Here is a 19,376-nt window from a genome sequence, read left to right as displayed (position 1 = left end):
GAATTCCCTGTGCTATACAGTAAGTTCTTATTAGTTATCTATTTTATATATAGTAGTGTGTATCTTTTAATGCCAATCTCCTAATTTATCCCTCCCCCCATCCCCTGGTAACAATAAGTTTGTTTCCTACATCTGTGACTCTGTTTTGTAAATAACTTCATCTGTACCATTTCTTTAGATGCCACATATAAGTAATATCATGTATTTGTCTTTCTCTGTCTGGCTGTCTCACTCAGTAGGACAATCTCTAGGTCCGTCCATGCAACTTCATTGTTTTTTAATGGAAAATATGGGCTACATTAAGGGATGGACTCTCATACCTCGTAAATGCTTTTCTTCATCTAGAGTGAAGAGAAGCCCACATTATTTTGTAAAGCAATTATACCCCAATAAAGATGTTAAAAAATAAAATAAAATAAAATGAGATGGGATGAGAAGAAGAAGAAAAGAAGGAAATCCGTGTGATCCTGGAGGAAAACCCTTTGAATAGAACCAAGGCGGAGATTGGAAGTGAAACCCTGGGGCGCTTTACACAGACTCTGCCGCAGGTTGTTTGTGGGCTGCATCCCTTTGGGGCCGGTCTTACTGTGGGTCTCAGTGTGTGACCCTAAAATATTACCCATGTGGCTCTGTTTTCCACAAGTTTCAGGCTGCATAAGGCCAGGGCCACTGTCTTCCCGATAGGATCCATTAGTATGATTTTCTGGGGGACCAGTGGGCAAAGAACACTGGATGGATTGCAGAACCGGGGGACCTGCAGAGATCCCCCTCCGGGCATGGCGGGGACATCTGGAAAGGGCGAGCCCCTCCTCACGAACCCTGGAGCCAGGCTGCGCTGGAGAGGGTGCCATGTCCCCGTGGCCTCAGGAACTTGGGAATGACGCACAGAAAACATGACGGAGCGGAGTTGGGAGCAAGAAGGAAGTTTCCTCTTGAGCTGGACGTTGGCCCCGCGGCCTCAGGGCCCCTCTCCTGGGGCCACAGGGCAGCAGCGTGGGAGCAGGGCTTGGCCTGCTTTCTGCGGCTACTTGCCGTGCAGGGTGGTGGCTGCCCTGCCAGAAGGGACGGTGTGGTGCTCGGGGGTGGATGCAGTCTCCTGGGTTGCCTGCCTTCTAGGGCAGTGGCTGTGAAAGAAGCGCCAAGCTCCCTGGAGACATGTTAGAAATGCACGTTCTCACCTCCCCACCCCCTCTGCCGACTTACTGAATCTGAAGTTCTGTGGGCGGGGCCCAGCCGTCTCTGCTTTAACAACCCTCCAGATGACCCAGGCACCTGTAGAGAGGCCTGGGCCACGTCCCCAGAAGCTGTGATGAAGTGGTCAAGGGTGCAGCCTGGGCGTTGGGGTTTTGAAAGCTCCCCATGACTCTCCTGCAATCAAGGTCAGCAGACACCCCTCTAGAGCCAGAGGTGTGCCGTCCAATGGAAGCTTCTGCAGCAATGAAAAGCTCCCTGTGTCAGCACTGTCCAATGTGGGAGCTGCCACTGAGCACCTGAATTGGAACCAAGGAGCTGAATTCAAATTGTATTTAATTAATTTAAATCTAAGTAGCTACAGGTGGCTGCCATACTGGACAGCACAGTCCTAAAGCTGCAGAGAAAGGTTGCACCTTCCTTTGAGTTGATTTGAAGATGCGAGGGCGTCACTGAGGGAAATGTTTAAGGAGATGAGAAGAAAGGTATTCGGGAGTATCAGGATTGTTTCTGAATCTACATTTGGTGACAGATAGGTAAAGAGAGTGTGCTGGGCCCTTGCCGTTCGTTTCTCCTTTCTTCCTGCTGGAGCTGGATCACAGGTACCCCTGGTAGCAGCTTCGCCTCCTGAGTTAATGAGCAGAGACTCGCCGGGGATGGTCTTGAAACATCAGAGTCCTGGGTTCTACCCTGGTTGCTTGTATTCAGTGGGTCTGGGTTGGGGGCAGACGTGGGGCCCATACAAAGTTCAAGCCCCTGCCTTAAGAGCTAGAGGAAGAGTCTAATGAGGTCGCTTTACAAAGAAGAAACAAAAGCGATTTAGACTCTGCTTATCCATCTTGGAAAGCTGGAGTTACCCCACTTGAGCGTGATGAACCTTGATTTGGGGATGTCTGTATAACTCGTTCAGGAAATCAACAGACTTTAGAAGCTGTGCTACTTACCTCACTGTGCTAAGCTAGGGGAGAAATCAGTGAACAAGATTCAGCCCTGCCTTTTAACCAACGACGTAAATACACCCCTTGACTATAGCCACAGCACTGACGGTGCAGCTACGCATGGGCGAGGCCTCTGCGAACTCCAGGCAGCGTGTGATTTATCCTCCTTTCGACACTCCACACATGAATGGTCCTCTTTGGTTTGTAGCCACAGCCGTCAACTGTGGGCCCAGCCTTCGCCTCCTAGGTGACAGAAAGCCTTTACCCAAAACCTGTGGCCCCATTACTGAACACCGATTCTTTTGATAATAGATGTTACTACTTATTGAGGGCCTCCTGTGTATTAGGCATTCACACACATTGCGCGTGGGGTGACTGCATCATTTACTGTTCAAATGGAAACACTTTGGGGAGTAAATGGGGACAATATTAAAGTGATGTCAGGGCAACAGGGACTGTCTGAGGCAAACCGGGATGTACTGTCACCTGTGTTACACATCACAACTGCCGAGGGAGTGAGGATTCTGAGGTCGTGAAGCTAGGGAGGGGCCAATACCCTAGTTCAGGTCTGTGTGACTCTGAACTGGATTGGATGGTCTCTCCCCAAATTCACGTCCGTCCGGAACTTCAAAATGTGATCTAATTTGGAAATAGAGTCTTTAAAGATGTCATTGGGTGGGCTTCCCTGGTGGCGCAGTGGTTGAGAGTCCGCCTGCCGATGTGGGGGACATGGGTTCGTGCCCCGGTCCGGGAAGATCCCACATGCCGCTGAGCGGCTGGGCCCGTGAGCCATGGCTGCTGAGCCTGCGCGTCCGGAGCCTGTGCTCTGCAATGGGAGAGGCCACAACAGTGAGAGGCCCGCGTACCGCAAAAACAAACAAACAAAAACAAACAAAAAAGATGTCATTGGGTAAGATGAGGTCATCCTAGATTAGGGTGGGCCCTATACCAATGACCAGTATCCTTATAAGAAGAGAGGAAGAGACGCAGAGACGCAGGGATGATGGAGGCCCACGTGGGGCAGTGGGTCCACAAGCTAAGGGACCCCAAGGATCGCCAGGACGACCACAGGCTCAGAGAAGCCTGGAGCAGTTTCTCCCTCAGGGCAAGACGGAGCCAACTCTGCCCACACCTTGATTTTGGACTTCTGGCCTCCAGGACTGTGAGCGCATAAATTTTGGTGTTTTTAAGCCACCACCCAGTTTGTGGTGTCACCCAGTTTGTGAGCCAGCTCTAGGAAACTGATCCGCATACTAAAGGCCAGTGTCCAGGCCCACGACCGTCTGGTACAATAGTGCCCAGGACTGTGGGTGCTGGAGTCTGGAAACCTGAGTTTACGCCCAACCATTCACTTTTTATGAGAACTTTAGTAAATGACTTACTCTTAAGAAGGTTCACTTTCCTTGTTTGTACCACGGGAACGATAATAATTATACCTGCCTCCTAGGCTATAGGATTGTTATTCTCTTTTTGCTTCAATGCATATTTATTTTATGTGGGTTTTTTTTGTGAAATAAAAGACACAGTCCCTCAGGGAAAAGTGCTTCTTACAGAGAACGGCAGATAAAAAGGCTGGACAAAGCGTAATACTTGCTTTTATGGAACTTACAGACAAGTAAACAATTATCCCCATTTAGATGTAGTGAATATTATTAAAAATATAGTGAAAACCTGTCACCTGATGCAGAATCCCAGCTCCTGATACCAAAGTCGAAAGGAAAAGTGAGCCTGCTCTCCTTTTCCCAGATAGCGAGAGCTCAGACGTGGGAACTGGACTCGGCCAGCTGGACACCCACACCAGGTCTTTGGAACTGGAGGATGCAAAGCAACAGCAAAGGAACAATTGGAGTTTGTTCGCAGGTGCTAAGGTGAAGCCATCACATCATGTCCCGGGCAGCCCGAGCTCCTTTTCTCTGGCTTCCTGTGAGTTTTACAAGTCTTGTTCTTCAACCTCCTGTGAGCCCCTGCTATCATTTTAACACATTCAAGTGTGTCCAAGAAGCTCAGACTTATCTTCAAGTTCATGTGGAAGTGCAAGGGACGAAACTGGCCAAAATCATCCTGCCAACTTAAAACAAAGGTGGAGGACTCACGAATCTTGATGTTAAAACTTAATAGAAAGCTACACTAATCAAGACAGTGATCGAAAGAATGCCCCCGGGAGTTCAGAAATAACGCCATACATCTATGGCCGATTCCTTTTTCAACAAGGAAACTAAGACAATTCAATAAGGAGAGAATAGTCAATTTAACGAATGGTGCTGGGACAACTGGAAAAGGAGTGAATTTGGATTCCTACCTCACACCATATACAAAAATTAACTCAAAATGGATCAAAGAGCTAAAACTATAAAAGATTTAAAAGGAGACATAGGTGTCGACACTCATGGCCTTAGATTAGGCAACACTTTCTGAGATATGACACACCAGGCACAGGCAACCTCCAAAATACAAAAACTAGCCTCTTCTTCAAAATGAAAAACAACCGTGCCTCAAAGGACACTCTCAGAAATTGAAAAAATAAACCCACAGAATGCGGGAAAATATTTGCAGATCATACATCTGATAAGGTTATAGGATACGGACCATATAAAGAAGTGTTACAACTCAATAACGAAAAGACAAAGAACCGAATTAAAATATGACCAAAGGATCTGATAGACATTTTTTCAAAGGAGGTATACAGAGAGCCAGTAAGCGCCTGGAAAGATGCTCGCATCATCAGTGGTTAGGGAAATTGATATCAGAAGCACAATGAGATACCCCTTCACATCCACGAGGACGGCTGGGATTTAAAAAAAACCTCCGAAAAGGGAAGTATCAGCTGAAGGCCTTTAGACCTGGACTGTGGCATCACCCGGCTCTGGCTGACGGTCCACTGTGCAGATTGCGAACCTGCTAGCCTCCACGTTTGTGTGAGCCAATTCCCCAAAACAAATCTCTTTCTGTGTATACACACATCCTATTTGTTCTTTTGTTCTGGAAAACTCTGACTAATACAATCCTCTACAGACAGGACCAGCAAACTCTCAAGATTCCTCAGGAACACATATTTGGGAAACCCTCGTGTATAAGGACCTCAGGCCATTCGAGATGCTGGCTGAAGGCAAAACAAACACGATGGTAGAAAGAGGGTCATAAACCTCAGCTCTGGCCGCTGCAGAAATCATGCCGGAGCCTCTATGGGTATTTCCTTCCTCTCCGTGTCATGTATATATTTACGAATTAATTAATTTCCATTTTTCATTCCTCTCCTCACTGCTGTATACACAGTTTGTTGGTAGCCGGCCATAACTTAGTGCGCAGATTTCAGAACAGCAGGACGGCACACAGTGGGACGCGAGGAGGGAGGAACACGTGCTGAGGATGGCCGCGGAGGGTGACCATCGAGGCTTTGGGCAGTTGCCCGTTGGTGAAGGAGCGAGCGTATCTTCTGTTTGAGATAAAGAGAGCAGCAGTGTGTTACAGGGCACTAGTTTGTTGTTGGAAGTGAACATCCAGGGAGAAGAGTGTGTGTGTGTGCGTGTCTGTGCGTGTGTGTATGTATAAATCCAGCAGAGTCGAAGGAGTCAGTTCAGTGGGCATTTGTCGCTCCTCGTGTCCTGGCAGAATCCCCCAGATGCGCTGTGTTAGCGGGATGCAGTGCGTGGCCGTCCCCACCGAAGCTGGACTGCGAGTAACTCCCGTTCTTAGCCCTGTGGCATCTGAACTCGGCCTTGACCCACTGTGGGAACTGCTGGATGCTCCCAGGCGGGAGCTCGTTGACTCACTGATGGGAAGGTACTTAGAATCCATTCACAGTCACTGTATCGTTGGCCGGACTTTTCACGCGAAGAGAGAGCCGTGCTGCTTCCTGCTCCTTGACCTTCCAGAAATCCGGAGTTCCTGGCAGCCTTCTGAGTCCTGGGTCAGTTCTGTGACCCTCTCTGCATTCACACCCCACCAATGAATTTCTTGTACTTAAAATAGGCAGACGTAGTTGTTCTGGTTGCGGCCAGAGTGCTGACCAGCAGATGGGTTCGCGCTAGAGGCTGTGGGACCCCCCAGAAGGGAAGAACCAGAAGAAGGGGGTCTGATCGTGAGAGAAGGCAGGCTTGCTTCCTGGACGTGACCTGGCTATCCTACTTCCTAGGACACAACCAGAAGAAGTGTACTGTGGGCAAAGATAGGGCCTGAGATGTGTTCCTAGCCTTCTTCTTTTTAAAGATTTGGGGTCACCCTTAACCCCGACCATCTTGGTTTCTTCCTTGTGTAAAGAGCGTGCCCTCTGGTACTGCCGCCCCAGACACCTACTGAAGGCCTTCTCACCTGGACAGTCAAAAGCTGCAAGGTGTTCGTAGGAGGATTAGCACCCAATAGGGTGCTGCCAATAATACTGGAAGATGGAAAGATCATGGTATTAAAAGGTGCTAGTGGAGACGAAAGCCAAGCAGGCATCTGCCGTCGCTTACTGGGCCACACTTAGGTCACGTTCGATTTCGCACATAAGCCTTTGTATTTGTTGTCGAATCTAGCTGGGAATTTTGCCCACTCACCGGGGTATTAAAACACACCATCGCACAAATGGAGACGGTTCTTCCATGGCAGGTGGCTGAGATTGTGGATTATAGATTTAGCACTTAAACCTCCATCTCTTGCCTCCCAAATCAGTGCTCTTTGTGTTAGGACACTTGCCAGACTCCAAGTGGCCCCTCCCTCTCGTAGTAACGTATCAGAGGGGAGAACGCAGGCTGGGGGATGGGGTGGGCCGGCCCCTTATGTGGGAGACGGGGGCTTAGACTGAGCCTCTGGGGACACTCAGTGTTTTAGGACCTAAAATAAGTTTCTTTACCTCCCTCTGACTCAGTTCCAAATCAGAGGGGAAGGGAAATTTTAGGATACTCTCTAATTTGATCTTACTGTATTCCAGAAAAATCATATAAAGGAAGAGAGCCAATAGCGATCATCTACTCTATTTTGTATGATTTTGCCAACACGTTCTGTTGAAAAATATCGAAATCATCATCATCACCATCCCGGCTCACAATTGCTTTTTTTAGACAGAAACTCACATATTTGTGAATTCAGCCACTTAGTTACACTCATTCTTACTGGATTGTAATCATGGGGGCTGGGAGTCATTTCTAATCCCGTTGTACAGAGCAGTAGAGAGCATGTCCTCTGACCCAGGCGAGTTTTTTCTGTGAAGATGGGAGGCCTGGACATCCCTGCTTGGCAGGAGCAAGTGCTGGGACAGCCCCGCCTGGACAAAGGGAAAATAAACGTTTGTAGGTAGAAAAAGAAAGGCGAGTTGATGGCCATTACTATGGTTCGTAAATACAAAAGAAGATATTAAAAAGTATACACAAGATACAAGGAATAATATTACAAACACCCCAGACCAACCACTCAGCTTAAGCGTTAGAACCGGACCAATATTGTTAAAGGTCATAGTTGATATATTCACGCATGTGTGTGTGTGTGTGTGTGTGTGTGTGTGTGTATTTTATGTTCCTTATTCGCTTACTTTTGTGTTCCTTATTCACTTAATTTCCTTTGTAATTTTTGCACATAGCACTATACCCTTAAATCATATGTTGCTTAGGCTTGCATAGTTTTGAAGTCTCCGTAAGTGGTATAATATTGTAGGCCTTCTGCTTTTTCCTGCCTGTTTGTGTGGTATGTTGTCCATGGGTGTTGATGTACGTAGCTCTAAGTCATTCATTTCCACTGTGATACAGAATTCCATTGCCTGAATACACAGTAATTCATCTACCTATAGGAGGATATTATTTTTTCTCTTTTTTTATTTCTCACACTATTATAGTATTAATATTATTTATAATAAATAATTATTATACATTATTATTCCTAAGTTGTAAACATTCTCCGAATATAGGCTCCAATACATAAAAGACTGAACCGTGAATTAGTTAGCTTTCGACATAGTTTCTTTGGAAACCAGAGATTGGCGAGTCAGGGTTATTGACGATCTCCTCCTTCAGCCTCATTACGCCTCCCTTTAAAATCGTCACCTGTTCTTCAAATAATATTTCCTCTCAACTGTGTCACCAACTAGATGTCAAAGCCTCAATGATATCAAATGGTACCTTTTGACATCAAAACATCAATTTATGTCAACTGTAATTTAAACTAAAGCTGAGTTTCCCTTATTAGAATGATAATGTCATTTCTCATAACGTCTTTTCTTTCACTTTCCCTGATTTTAGTTATTAAAACAACACCCGCTTCCTGTGCACATTGTGAGGTGGTAGTGCGATTACTAATGGGGTCTGTTATCAGAGTACCCTGCGAAGATGGTTTCAGAATCCATTGTGATGAACAGAGTGTTCTATAAATGGGTATTGAAAATAATCAAGACATTCATGAATCCAAACAGGCCACAGAAATGCCATAGCAACAGATGAACCATAATTGCGGCATTATGGGCTATTTCCCCAGCTACACTCTCATGGAATCGATGTTCAGGCTGCGTCCTCAGGAGAAGCCGAAGTCAGGTCCAGCTGCCTCTGTCCACGAGGAGGCAGGGGCTCAGCTTCTGGGCCAGGAGGAATGGGGGTGTGCTCCGCCTTGCCATTCTCTCTGCTTACTGCTCACTTACACCCAACGTGTCCTCAGCACCAACCCCACACCCCAAGTCAGTTAATCCAAGTCACTCAATAAGAATTTGCTCTCAAAAAACAAAACTACATGTTGGCCCAAAGTTCTTACCTCAGTGGACATGCGGCCAAGACCAGAGCAGCAGATGGGGCTGTGCGAGGGCAGTAAGGACACCATCCATCTCTCTCCAGGACCAAAGTCAAGAACGCAGGGTACGGGCTGTGGCTCCTTGGGCCTCGGGGAGTCTGTAGAAGCTAAAACAGCTGTTTTTTCAAATGGACACAAGTAGATGTGACCCCAGCCCTGCTTCCCTAAGGCACAGAGGCTAGAAAGGATCCACTGGATCTGACCATGACTCTCAGTCATAATCCCAGGAACACCCAGGAAGGTGCCAACATGAGAAGGAAGGATTGCATTTTCCAGGGACGTCCCTCGGTGTGACCTGTCTTGCCGAGGTGTCTGCTGGGAGAGACAGGTTGATGGGGACGTCCTCTCTCATGGTGAGAGGGCTGTGGGAGCAAAGCTGCCGGGGAGGGTGGATTCTTTCCCGTGGAGTTCCGGAAAGGCACATCCTTCTGGAAAGAGAGACAGAGTGTGCACAAGACCTGTGATGTGAGTTCAGGAGAGGGGAGAAGGCCTCCTTGCAGCTCTTGCTTCCGTTAGAGGCTGGGGACTGACTTATCAGACACTTCTGTAGGTCACAGCTCTCCCTGTCTCCTGAGTCAGCCAGAATCTTTGGTTTCATTAAGGTCTAGATATCTTAGAACTAGTTTCCCATGCATTAAGTGATTTTTGAGCTTTTCTCCCCCTTTGCCAACTTTGAAGGGTAATCTGGATGCTGGAGGCTTGCTCTCAGGCTTCTCAAACTCAGTTTGTTTCCATGGTTACAAAACACTGTGCTCTCTCTGACCCACAATGCATCAGGAGGGGCACGCCGGCTGCCTGGTAATGGCTATATTGTTTTCCAAATTTGCAGACCTCCTTAACTATCCAAATGTTAGAAAGGTGGGTGCTTCCTGTTGTTTGTGCTAGCTGGCAATCATCATTTTTATTTAAGTATCTTTCAGGGAGCAAGGTAAAGGATATTTGCACTATAAATTACAAATATTGAAGCATCGTCTCCCAATAAGTGGACATATCAAAGACAAAGGTTGGAATGCAAGAGAGTGTCAGCAATTGCCACGGCGTCCCAGAGGAATTTTCTCTTGCCCGGGCTAAGTCCATTCGTCTAGTTCTGTACTTGGAGAGAGGAAACCCTGTCAGGGAGGCCAGATGCTGTGATGGTCAAGGGCCAGGCAGCACATCTGAAAGGTCTGGTTGTAAATCTTTTTCTTACTGGTTGTGGACAGTTTATTCTCTAACTCTAGAGGGCTTGTTGAGAGGATTAAATAAGTAAAGGATTCAGTACAGTATATAGTATGCACGCAGTAAATGATAATCGCTAGTCATGGCGCTATCATTTCAAAAATCATCAATTCCCGTGATACAAAACAGTGCAAGTACGTTGGTGCACGGTATATAGAGAGTGTTTGCTGGGGACTTGGAATTAATGAATTGATGATGGTAATGAGGATGAGGTGATGATGCTGAGATGATGGTGATGATGAGGTGATGACAGTGGTGGTTGGGGTGGTGACGATAATAAAATTATTGAGGTATAGAAAATATGGAGCCTTTAATGTAAATCTGGTTGCATTTGCTTCACTTAATGAGAAGTTACAATAATATTTAATCACTTAATAGTGGTTAAGTGATTAATTAATAATAATCACTCAAAAATGGTTACAAGAGGCGGTCCTGGAGCCAGCATGCATGAGTTCAAATCTTGGCCTTGCCTCACCGTAGATGTGTAATCTTGGGTGACTTACTCGACCTCTATGTGTCTAGGTTTCCTTCCCAGTACACTGGAGATGATGATAATATACCCACGTACCTCACTGGGCTGTTGAGAGCACTGAACGCACTAATATTTGTTGGGGCCTCAGACCAGGGCTGGGATCTCAGGAACATGCAGCATGGCACGGAAGGGCAGGACACTCGGGACACAAGCAGGAGACAACCATATTCTTCTCGTCCCTCACGTGCCTCTTAATCTGCTTTGCCGGCTGTCTCTTTCCTGCATTAAATCTCAGGCTGGTCCTCATAACTTTTCCAACCACTCTTGAATTACACAGTCTTCTGGTCACTTCTCAAAGTAATAATGGCCTTAAATCAGAAATTACAGTGCCCAGTCCTATATGGTAAAGTACCAAACTTCATTTAGAATGACAGTGTCTCTCTTCCCCCAGTTTATACTGGCTTAGAAGTGAATTTGTAGCTTCTGCTAAGAAGGTTGATGAGGTGCAAGAATCATGAAATTGACTTTCACCACCTCCTGTGGAAGCGCCCCAGAGGTCTTGCACCTGCATGGATATGGGACTAGCTGACACCTATTATCTTGAGGCCTTGGCGGAAACCGGAATAAAAGACTCCCATTTTTTTTTTTTTTTTTTTTTCTGTATGCGGGCCTCTCACTGTTGTGGCCTCTCCCGTCGCGGAGCACAGGCTCCGGACGCGCAGGCTCAGCGGCCATGGCTCACGGGCCCAGCCGCTCCGCGGCATGTGGGATCTTCCCGGACCGGGGCACGAACCCATGTCCCCTGCATCGGCAGGCGGACTCTCAACCACTGCGCCACCAGGGAAGCCCTCCCATTTTTAATACTGCTATACGTGCAACAAATATGGCATTATGACTGTTAGAATATATTTTTCTTAAATAAGTCTTTAATTTCACCCCCTCCTTGGGAGTTGAGGCATAAGTGATGCTAATTTTCAGTTACCAAATACATCCACTCCCATTCCAATGCAGGGTTGCCAGATTTAGCAAATAAAAATACAGGACCCCCAGGTACCTTTGAATTGCAAATAGGCAACAAATAATTTTTAGTGTAAGTATGTCCCATGCGATATTTGGGGCATACTTTTACTGAAGCATTATTCATTCTTTACCTGAAATTTAAATATAATTTGTTATCCTGTATTTTGTCTGGCAATCATGTTCCAATAATTCTTGTATCTGAGATAGTTTGGATTTGCAAGCCTATGTCAGTTAGGGCATTTCAGTTGCAAATAACAGAATACCAGGTAAAAGTGTCCTTGGCAAGAGGCTGGGGAGGGTTTATAAAAATCCCCGGGTGGAGACAGCCTCCCCAAAGAGCCCGCCAGTTGGCCTCTGCTCCCTTCCAGCCACTTCACAGCCCTTGGCCCCCTTGATCTCCTCTGAATTAGGCTGTGCCTTCCCAAAATCTGCCAGCAGTTCATCAATTACATTTTGTAACTCTCTGTTATCCTCCACGTATAATATGAGCTGACTGAAGGGAAAATGAAGGATTTGCAGTCTGGCTGGATACCCTTTCCATGGGCTCTTCCCATAGATGACTGTGTCTTCCTAACCCTGTTCCTTCCAAGATCCATCCCCTCCCTCCATCCTCTCTCCAGCTGTTGTCTGCAAGGAGGTGTGAATCTTAGCGATTTGAAACCGCCCAGTTAGTGAAGAATGTTGGAATCTACTCAACGCTAGCCCTACTTTACAACTTTCCAATGTCTTTCATCTGGTGTCTCAAACTTCTTTAAAAGGAAAAGAATTTCAGCCCTGAAAATGGCACCAGTAGCTATCAAGGACTTTCCTTGAGGAGAGAAAGCCACTTCCTCTCTGTGAATTAGCTTTTCCAAGACCCCCGCCCGTACTAACCGTGCAAAATCACTTGAGGACACATGGTATGATTCATGTCTGATAATGAAGCAGAAGCTCAGACACCACTATACTTGCTCATGTTCCAAATTATGGCATAAATGTCTTTACTTTTGGAAGCAGAAAGGGGCCTCAGATGTCTGGCCATATCCACCAGGAAAGCCTCAACCATCACAATTATCTGGGTGAGCCCAGGTTTTCCCTTAAGTAGGAATAACAACCCGTTGCTGTGTTACGTGCTCTTGCACACGTTCACTCACGTAATCCACACAACAGCCCCGCGGGGTGGGACAGGCTTATCTCCATTTCACCCTAAACTTTGAGATCGAGTGTCTACACAACCAGCAGATGGTTGGGCCATGGTTTGAACGTCGGCATCTCACTGGAGAGTCTGTGCCATTCTGCCTCTTGCTCAAATCAAGGCTCTGGGGTCCTTCCCATACTGGCTTGGAAAAGTCTCAATGCAAAATGAGTGGGATTATGTAGAGCGAAATTTGGAATAAGTTTAATATTCACACACCTTAAACTTGTAGTGTGTGTCTATTATATCTCAATGAAGCTGGAAGAAAAAGTTTTCAATATTGCCTTAGCTAAATCCGGAAAAGATGAAAGCTCTCATTCAAAAAGGTACCTGCATCCCAATGGTTATAGCAGCACTATTGACAATAGCCAAGACATGGAAGCAACCTAAGTGTCCATCAACAGAGGAATGGATAAAGAAGACGTGGCACATACACACAAGGGAATATTACTTAGCCGTGAAAAAGAATGAAATAATGCCATTTGCAGCAACATGGATGGACCTAGAGATAATTGTGCTAAGTGAAGTCAGTCAGAAAGAGAAAGACACTTATACATGATATCACTTGTACGTGGAATCTAAAAAATAGGACAAATGAACTTATTTACGAAACAGAAACAGATTCACAGACATAGAAAACAAACTTATGGTTACCAAAGAAGGGGGAGGGATAAATTGGGAGTATGGGATTAACAGACGCACACTACCATATATAAAATTGATAAACAACAAGGATTTACTGGGTAGCACAGGGAGCTATACTCAGTAAATGGCAATAAAATATAGTGGAAAAGAATTTTAAAAAGAATATAGATATATACATATACGTATACGTATAACCGAATCACTTTGCTATACACATGAAACTAACACAATGTTGTATATCAACTTTACTTCAATAAAAAAATTAAAAATAACTCCAATGACCCAGTTTAAAAAAATATTCCCTCATCAACAGGACATAGATACCTATGTTTCTAGAAAATGTTGAATATTAAAAAGCCATTGCTTTTATTTCAATAATGATCTATACCCATATATACAGAAAAAAATCCCAGATGATAGCAAGACCTACAGCTGCAGGAAAGACATCACTTACTATGCTATTTTTCTCCTTCTAAATGCAATTGACCCTTTTGTGTTCCATTTAGGAAAATAAACTTTCTCCCTTACCTGAGCAATTACAATATATTTTTAGAAGCAACTGATTATACATTGGGCATAAAGGCGAAATATATACTAAAACTCTGACTGTGTACTGCTACTGAAACATCTATACAGGGGAAATTTGCTGGTGATTGAATTACTTGGAGACTGCAGTTTGATAAGCACGTCAGACTTCAGCTGTATTTCCTGTAGTCAGGAAATGCTCAGAAACAGAAGTCTGCTGGCTTCACGGGTTAGTTCCAGCCTCTCACTGCTCAAGGAAGAACAGAGACCCCTCCAGTCCCCCGTCAACGGGTGAGACCAGCCTGCTCTTTTCACATCTTCTTTTCACTTCTCCCCTTGCTTGTTTGAAAAACACTCCGTTCTCACTTTTCAGATTAAGCAAATGACCTTCAAACAATGTTATGACCAAATAGAGCACAAAATAAATATAATAGGATGACACGGATCAGCGAATGTGCCTAAAAACATAGGTCAATTGCTTTTTCAAACATGTTCCAAATGTATGTAGCAGAAGTAATATTTAATTTTTTTATTCCAAAACATTAGAAGTCTTACTCCATCTTACCGCACCTTTCTTTCAGCACCTCTAGGCTGTTTTTTGGCCTAAATGTCGCTGCCGTTTATTGTCATCAGTGTCAGGCAGGAACGCTTTGTGTAGTTATCTGGGTCTGGGTCGTTTGCGTTACCGCGGCCTTTATTGGTGCTCAAAGGGTGAGGCTGGGCCCTTCTGGCTCAGAGAAAACAGAGCGAGTGAAATACAGTTGCCAAAGATTAAGAGGAGCCTGGCTAAAACAGGAAGTGATAATAATCCCTGCATGGGCTTCTGAGAGTTTAAAGTGCTGGAAGGAAGTTTGAATCATGGCTCAGTATGTATTTAACCCTTTTAGTGCCAGGACGGAAAGAAAAAGGCTGTGAGGATGGAAGGGGTGCCAATGTCCAGGAGAAGCACGTGCAGAGCGACTACTGACATTCAAAGTGTTTTTGGTTTTATCAGCGTCCTCCCTGTTTCCTGAAAAAAAATTTTTTTTGTTGTTTAGAAACGTGAACAAAAGACACCATTTTTTAATAGTCATAATTTCTTTTCTCCCCGCCCCACCCCGTTCTCCTCCCTCTGGTAGCTTTTTAAAATTTTTATTTATTTATTTGTTTTTGGCTGCGTTGGGTCTTCGTTGCGGTGCGTGGGCTTCTCATTGTGGTGGCTTCTCTTGTTGCAGAGCACGGGCTCTAGGCGCGCGGGCTCAGTAGTTGTGGTCCACAGGCACAGCAGTTGTGGCTCGCGGGCTCTAGAGCGCAGGCTCAGTAGTTGTGGTGCAGGGGCTTAGTTGCTCCGCGGCATGTGGGATCTTCCCGGACCAGGGCTCGAACCCATGTCCCCTGCATTGGCAGGAGGATTCCCAACCACTGCGCCACCAGGGAAGCCCCGCCCCCTCTGGTAGCTTTCTGAAAAGACCAGACCTGAACAATTTGATGATCATAAAAATTTCTTCAAGTTAATGAGAAATTCAGTTCTTTCCTTGCTGGGGAGAAAATCCTGCACATTCTACCATCATGGCCGGAGAGCTCCACGTCAGTGGGGATAAACGTTATGATCCACGGAGTAAAATCTCTCAGGAAATCTGAGGCCATGAACCAGACAGTGCTAAAACCAAAGAGATTAAGATTGAGGGCGACAGCTTGACGGAATCTATTTATAGTCATCCACACCGAGAAGAGGTTGAGGAAACCTTTTTTGGTCAACTTGCCAAAGCATCCAGTTACATCTACTTATGATGGGACGTTTAATTCCATTACATTCTGGAGAAACAATTCAGCTGACCACAGACCACCAAATAGCTGTTTGGGCTACACGGGAGAGAATTTCCTCTTTCAGAATGTTGGAGGAATCGAACAGCACAGAGGCTGTAACTGCTCCTTAATAGGGAAGAAACAGTGGGAGATTTAAAGATAAAGCAGGTGGATGGTTTAGAGGAATCAGTCACACATATAACCAGATGCAGTATTTCAAGGGAAGGAAAAAAGTGAAATCAGACAAATAAAAAGCACTCTAGGAAACCAACGAATGTTCTGTTTAACACGGTGGATTGAACAGATGCATTTATCTTCTCTCTGCTCAGCCCACTGGAAAAGAATTTTAAAAGTTTTATTCACAGTAACAAAGAGAATGGAAGAAAAGACGGCAGCAGGTGAGGTATTTCAACAAGTATACGGAACTTAGAGGACAGAGTGAAAACTGGTAAAGGCTTTGAGGAGCTGAGGAAGTGTCTATAGATGGAGACATTGACAAAAGAGAGGTAGTCTATCTCAAGGAAGCCACGGAGAAGGGTCCCCTCCAGCATTCTGAGTAGCGGGTGAGGACCACTAACCCTCGCTTCTCTGTCTTGCAAGAAACTGAAGGTTTATTCAGTGGAGAAAGTGAACAGTAGGTGCTCTGAATGTGGGAGCCCAGACGCCACCAAAGGTCAGCACAGGGAGTGTATCCAGGCAGGAGATTTTGGGAAAGGACCTTTGCTCTTTGAACCCCTTCCCCACGTACTCCCAGACCTTCAGAAACCAGGTGTGGGTGACACTTACCCATCCGCAAGCCCCACCATGAGCTCAACCAATCTGGGTTTTAGTACCTCAGTTATCAATATGAGAGGATAGTCAAGCATTACTAGAAATTTGATGGGGGAAACATAAAATAGAACAAATTAACCTAGAGGAAATAGTCAATGAAAATGAAAGAAGCAGAAATAAACTTTAAAAAATCAATATTAATATTAGGTAGATAAGCAGATGCTGCATTCATGAAACAAAAACAGATGAATACAGGCACCCATGCACCCACACATATGTATGGGCAAGGAATAAATAAAAGGCCTTGGGACTTGTAGGTGTGAGAGTTAAAATAAAACACAATTTCTATAAACAGTTTAAAGGATAAAGGGAAGGGAAATTTCTCAGCACTGAAAGACATACAAATGTAAAAAAATAAATACTGGGTCCACATTTGGGTCCATCCTCATGAAATGTGGGGATACCATCACCAAATAGGAGATCTGAAGGGCTTTGAAACGGGAACAGCAAGCAAACACGGTTCACACACAGAAACGGTAGAAGGAATAGGACTCCTCAGCACAGGGAAGGGAGAAGACAAAGCCTTCAAAACCCTGAGGGAAACACAAGATGGTCCATGAAATGGTCATTGTCCGAGCTGGATGATGGGTACACCTGTGGGTCTCATATACTACTCTTTTTTATGTATGTTTATAGAATTTTCAAAAAATAGAAATTTTACAAGCTGCCATGAAAATCAACCAACCAACAGCAAGACAACAGTAAGAGAAAGCCGAGGAACCAAGAGTTACCCGTATGCATGTATCATTTAAAAGTGTGTCGTCCATGATCAATGCCAAAGAAACAGCTACACGTGGGGCTGGGACACATGGTTGGGTCAGGGCCCTGGCCATTTATGTTATCAGGCCATTTGATATTTCCCTGTACAAAAACAAAAAGACACAAATAAAAGCTAGGGGGCTTCCCTGGTGGTGCAGTGGTTGAGAGTCCGCCTGCCGATGCAGGGGACGCGGGTTCGTGCCCCGGTCCGGGAAGATCCCACATGCCGCAGAGCGGCTGGGCCCGTGAGCCATGGCCGCTGAGCCTGCGCGTCCAGAGCCTGTGCTCCGCAACGGGAGAGGCCGCAGCAGTGAGAGGCCCGCGTACCGCAAAAGAATAAATAAATTTTAAAGATAAAATAAAATAAAAACTAGGGAAATTGCAAGAGGAAAATTATGTTCAAGCTATAATTTTATCCCCGACCAAACCATAAAATATGAGGGTAAAGACATTTTTAGGCATGCCAGAACCTAAAATCTGTGCTTCTCTGCAGCCTCTTTAGGACACTCATGAAGGACGAGCTTCCTCCTGGAGATGATGCAGCCAGGAAAGAGGAAGACATGAGACTGAGGACACAGGGGTCCTAGCCGGGACAGAAGTGGAGGGAACTCCCAGGAGGGCTTCACCTGTCGTCAGACCCAGACCGCTCTGCCCCTTCACCCGGCCTCTCGTCGCCTCCCCACCTTCCTCCCACCCGATGACGTCACCAATGTGCCGGGGAGGGTAGAGGAAGCATGGGGTGTGAGTCACTGGCCTGGCAGATGTCACATGACTCCCAATGGTGTCTCCTTCCCAAAACCAAGGTAGTGGGATTGCTAAGCCAACGGGGAATTGAGGCAGTTTTCAACCAGGGAGTAGAAGGCTTGCTCCTCGGGAAGATGCCCATCAACCAGCCCAGGTGTATTTGAGGGAGAGACCTGAACCTCTACCCAGCAGGCAGAGGCCGTCCAGAGTCCCTGCCCTCCCGCTGGCCCAGTGGTGAAGATGGTTCCTTTCCCTACGACTGACAGACTCCACAGTAGGTAGCCGAAAGGGGCCACCTTGTGGCGCCCCATCCAGAAAGGCTACCTGCTGGGTGACGAGGTCCTGGCAGCAAGAGCCGTGGGGTGTGCAGACCCAGGCAGGGGGTGCAGGACTGGAAGGGGACTGGGACAGCGTGGACTTGCCTCTCAGGGCACTGAGCAGTGGGCCTGCCCCCTCCCCCCAGCGCATCCACACTGAAGAATTCATACTGTGCCCAGGAGGGAACAGCGTTTAGACACCTGTAGAGATGACTATACCCCCGTGTTATCTGGAAGAACAGCTCTGCAAACTTGGGTATTAAAATGGCTTCCTCGTAAAGTCACCATCACCCCAGATCAGAAAGACAGGTCTTAGTGAACAGTAGTTATAGAGTGACGAGCTTAAGACGATTCCACAGCACAGGAGAAATAAGAAATCTCAACATTTTTCAAATATATTAAATGAAGGGAAAAATAAAGGAAAACGCCTTCCCCTAAAATGGAAAGCAAAAAAGCAGAATATGTATTTTTCATGTTTGAGTTCATTATTTTTGCTGAAGAGTGCTTCTGTGAACTGTCTTGCACAATCCCCGTGAGACATGGATGGATGGAAAGGAAAGGCTGCAGAGGCAGAGGAATAATGGACCATTACCCAGCAAAGGGTCGGTTCCCTTAGGGGGTCTCTGGACCACTTCAGGCATTGGCAAGCGTCACAGTGGGACATGAGCCGTCATGTGACGGGTCCCAGAGGACAGAGAAAGTCTCCTGAGGTTCCTCGAAAGGAACAGTATTGCCATTTTTAAAAGAGATGGCCTAGGACCTAGTTATAGAGTGTTCATCTTGGAATCCGGATCTGGGAAGTTACTGGAATGAATCATTGAGTAATCAGCTGGCCACCCACCAGGAGGGCAGAAGACACCGGCAAGGAACAGCAAATGTTTCTGGAAGAGCAAATGTAACTGGCAAAATCCAAGGCCCCCCTCCAAGTCTTCAGGGTGCAAAGGGACCCCAGGAGATGGGCCCGGGGGTCGAGCACTGTGGTGACTAGGGAATCTGCTCATATAAAGAAA

At 46.0% G+C, this 19,376-nt stretch overlaps 1 long non-coding RNA gene across 1 annotated transcript; it reads right to left on the bottom strand.

Annotated features, from left to right (window-relative positions):
- Window positions 1–3,607: 3,607 nt before the first annotated feature.
- On the bottom strand, window positions 3,608–14,736 carry LOC116764921. Its single transcript, XR_004353084.1, has 3 exons — window positions 14,501–14,736; window positions 8,841–9,304; window positions 3,608–7,371 (listed from the first exon to the last, which is right to left on the bottom strand). It is a non-coding gene; the product is annotated as an uncharacterized LOC116764921 (long non-coding RNA).
- Window positions 14,737–19,376: the final 4,640 nt, after the last annotated feature.

The sequence above is a fragment of the Phocoena sinus genome, chromosome 14 (genome assembly GCF_008692025.1).
Source record: "Phocoena sinus isolate mPhoSin1 chromosome 14, mPhoSin1.pri, whole genome shotgun sequence".
Lineage (NCBI taxonomy): Eukaryota > Metazoa > Chordata > Mammalia > Artiodactyla > Phocoenidae > Phocoena > Phocoena sinus.
Note: the sequence above shows the minus strand (reverse complement) of the source record. Positions and strands in the feature narration are given on the sequence as shown.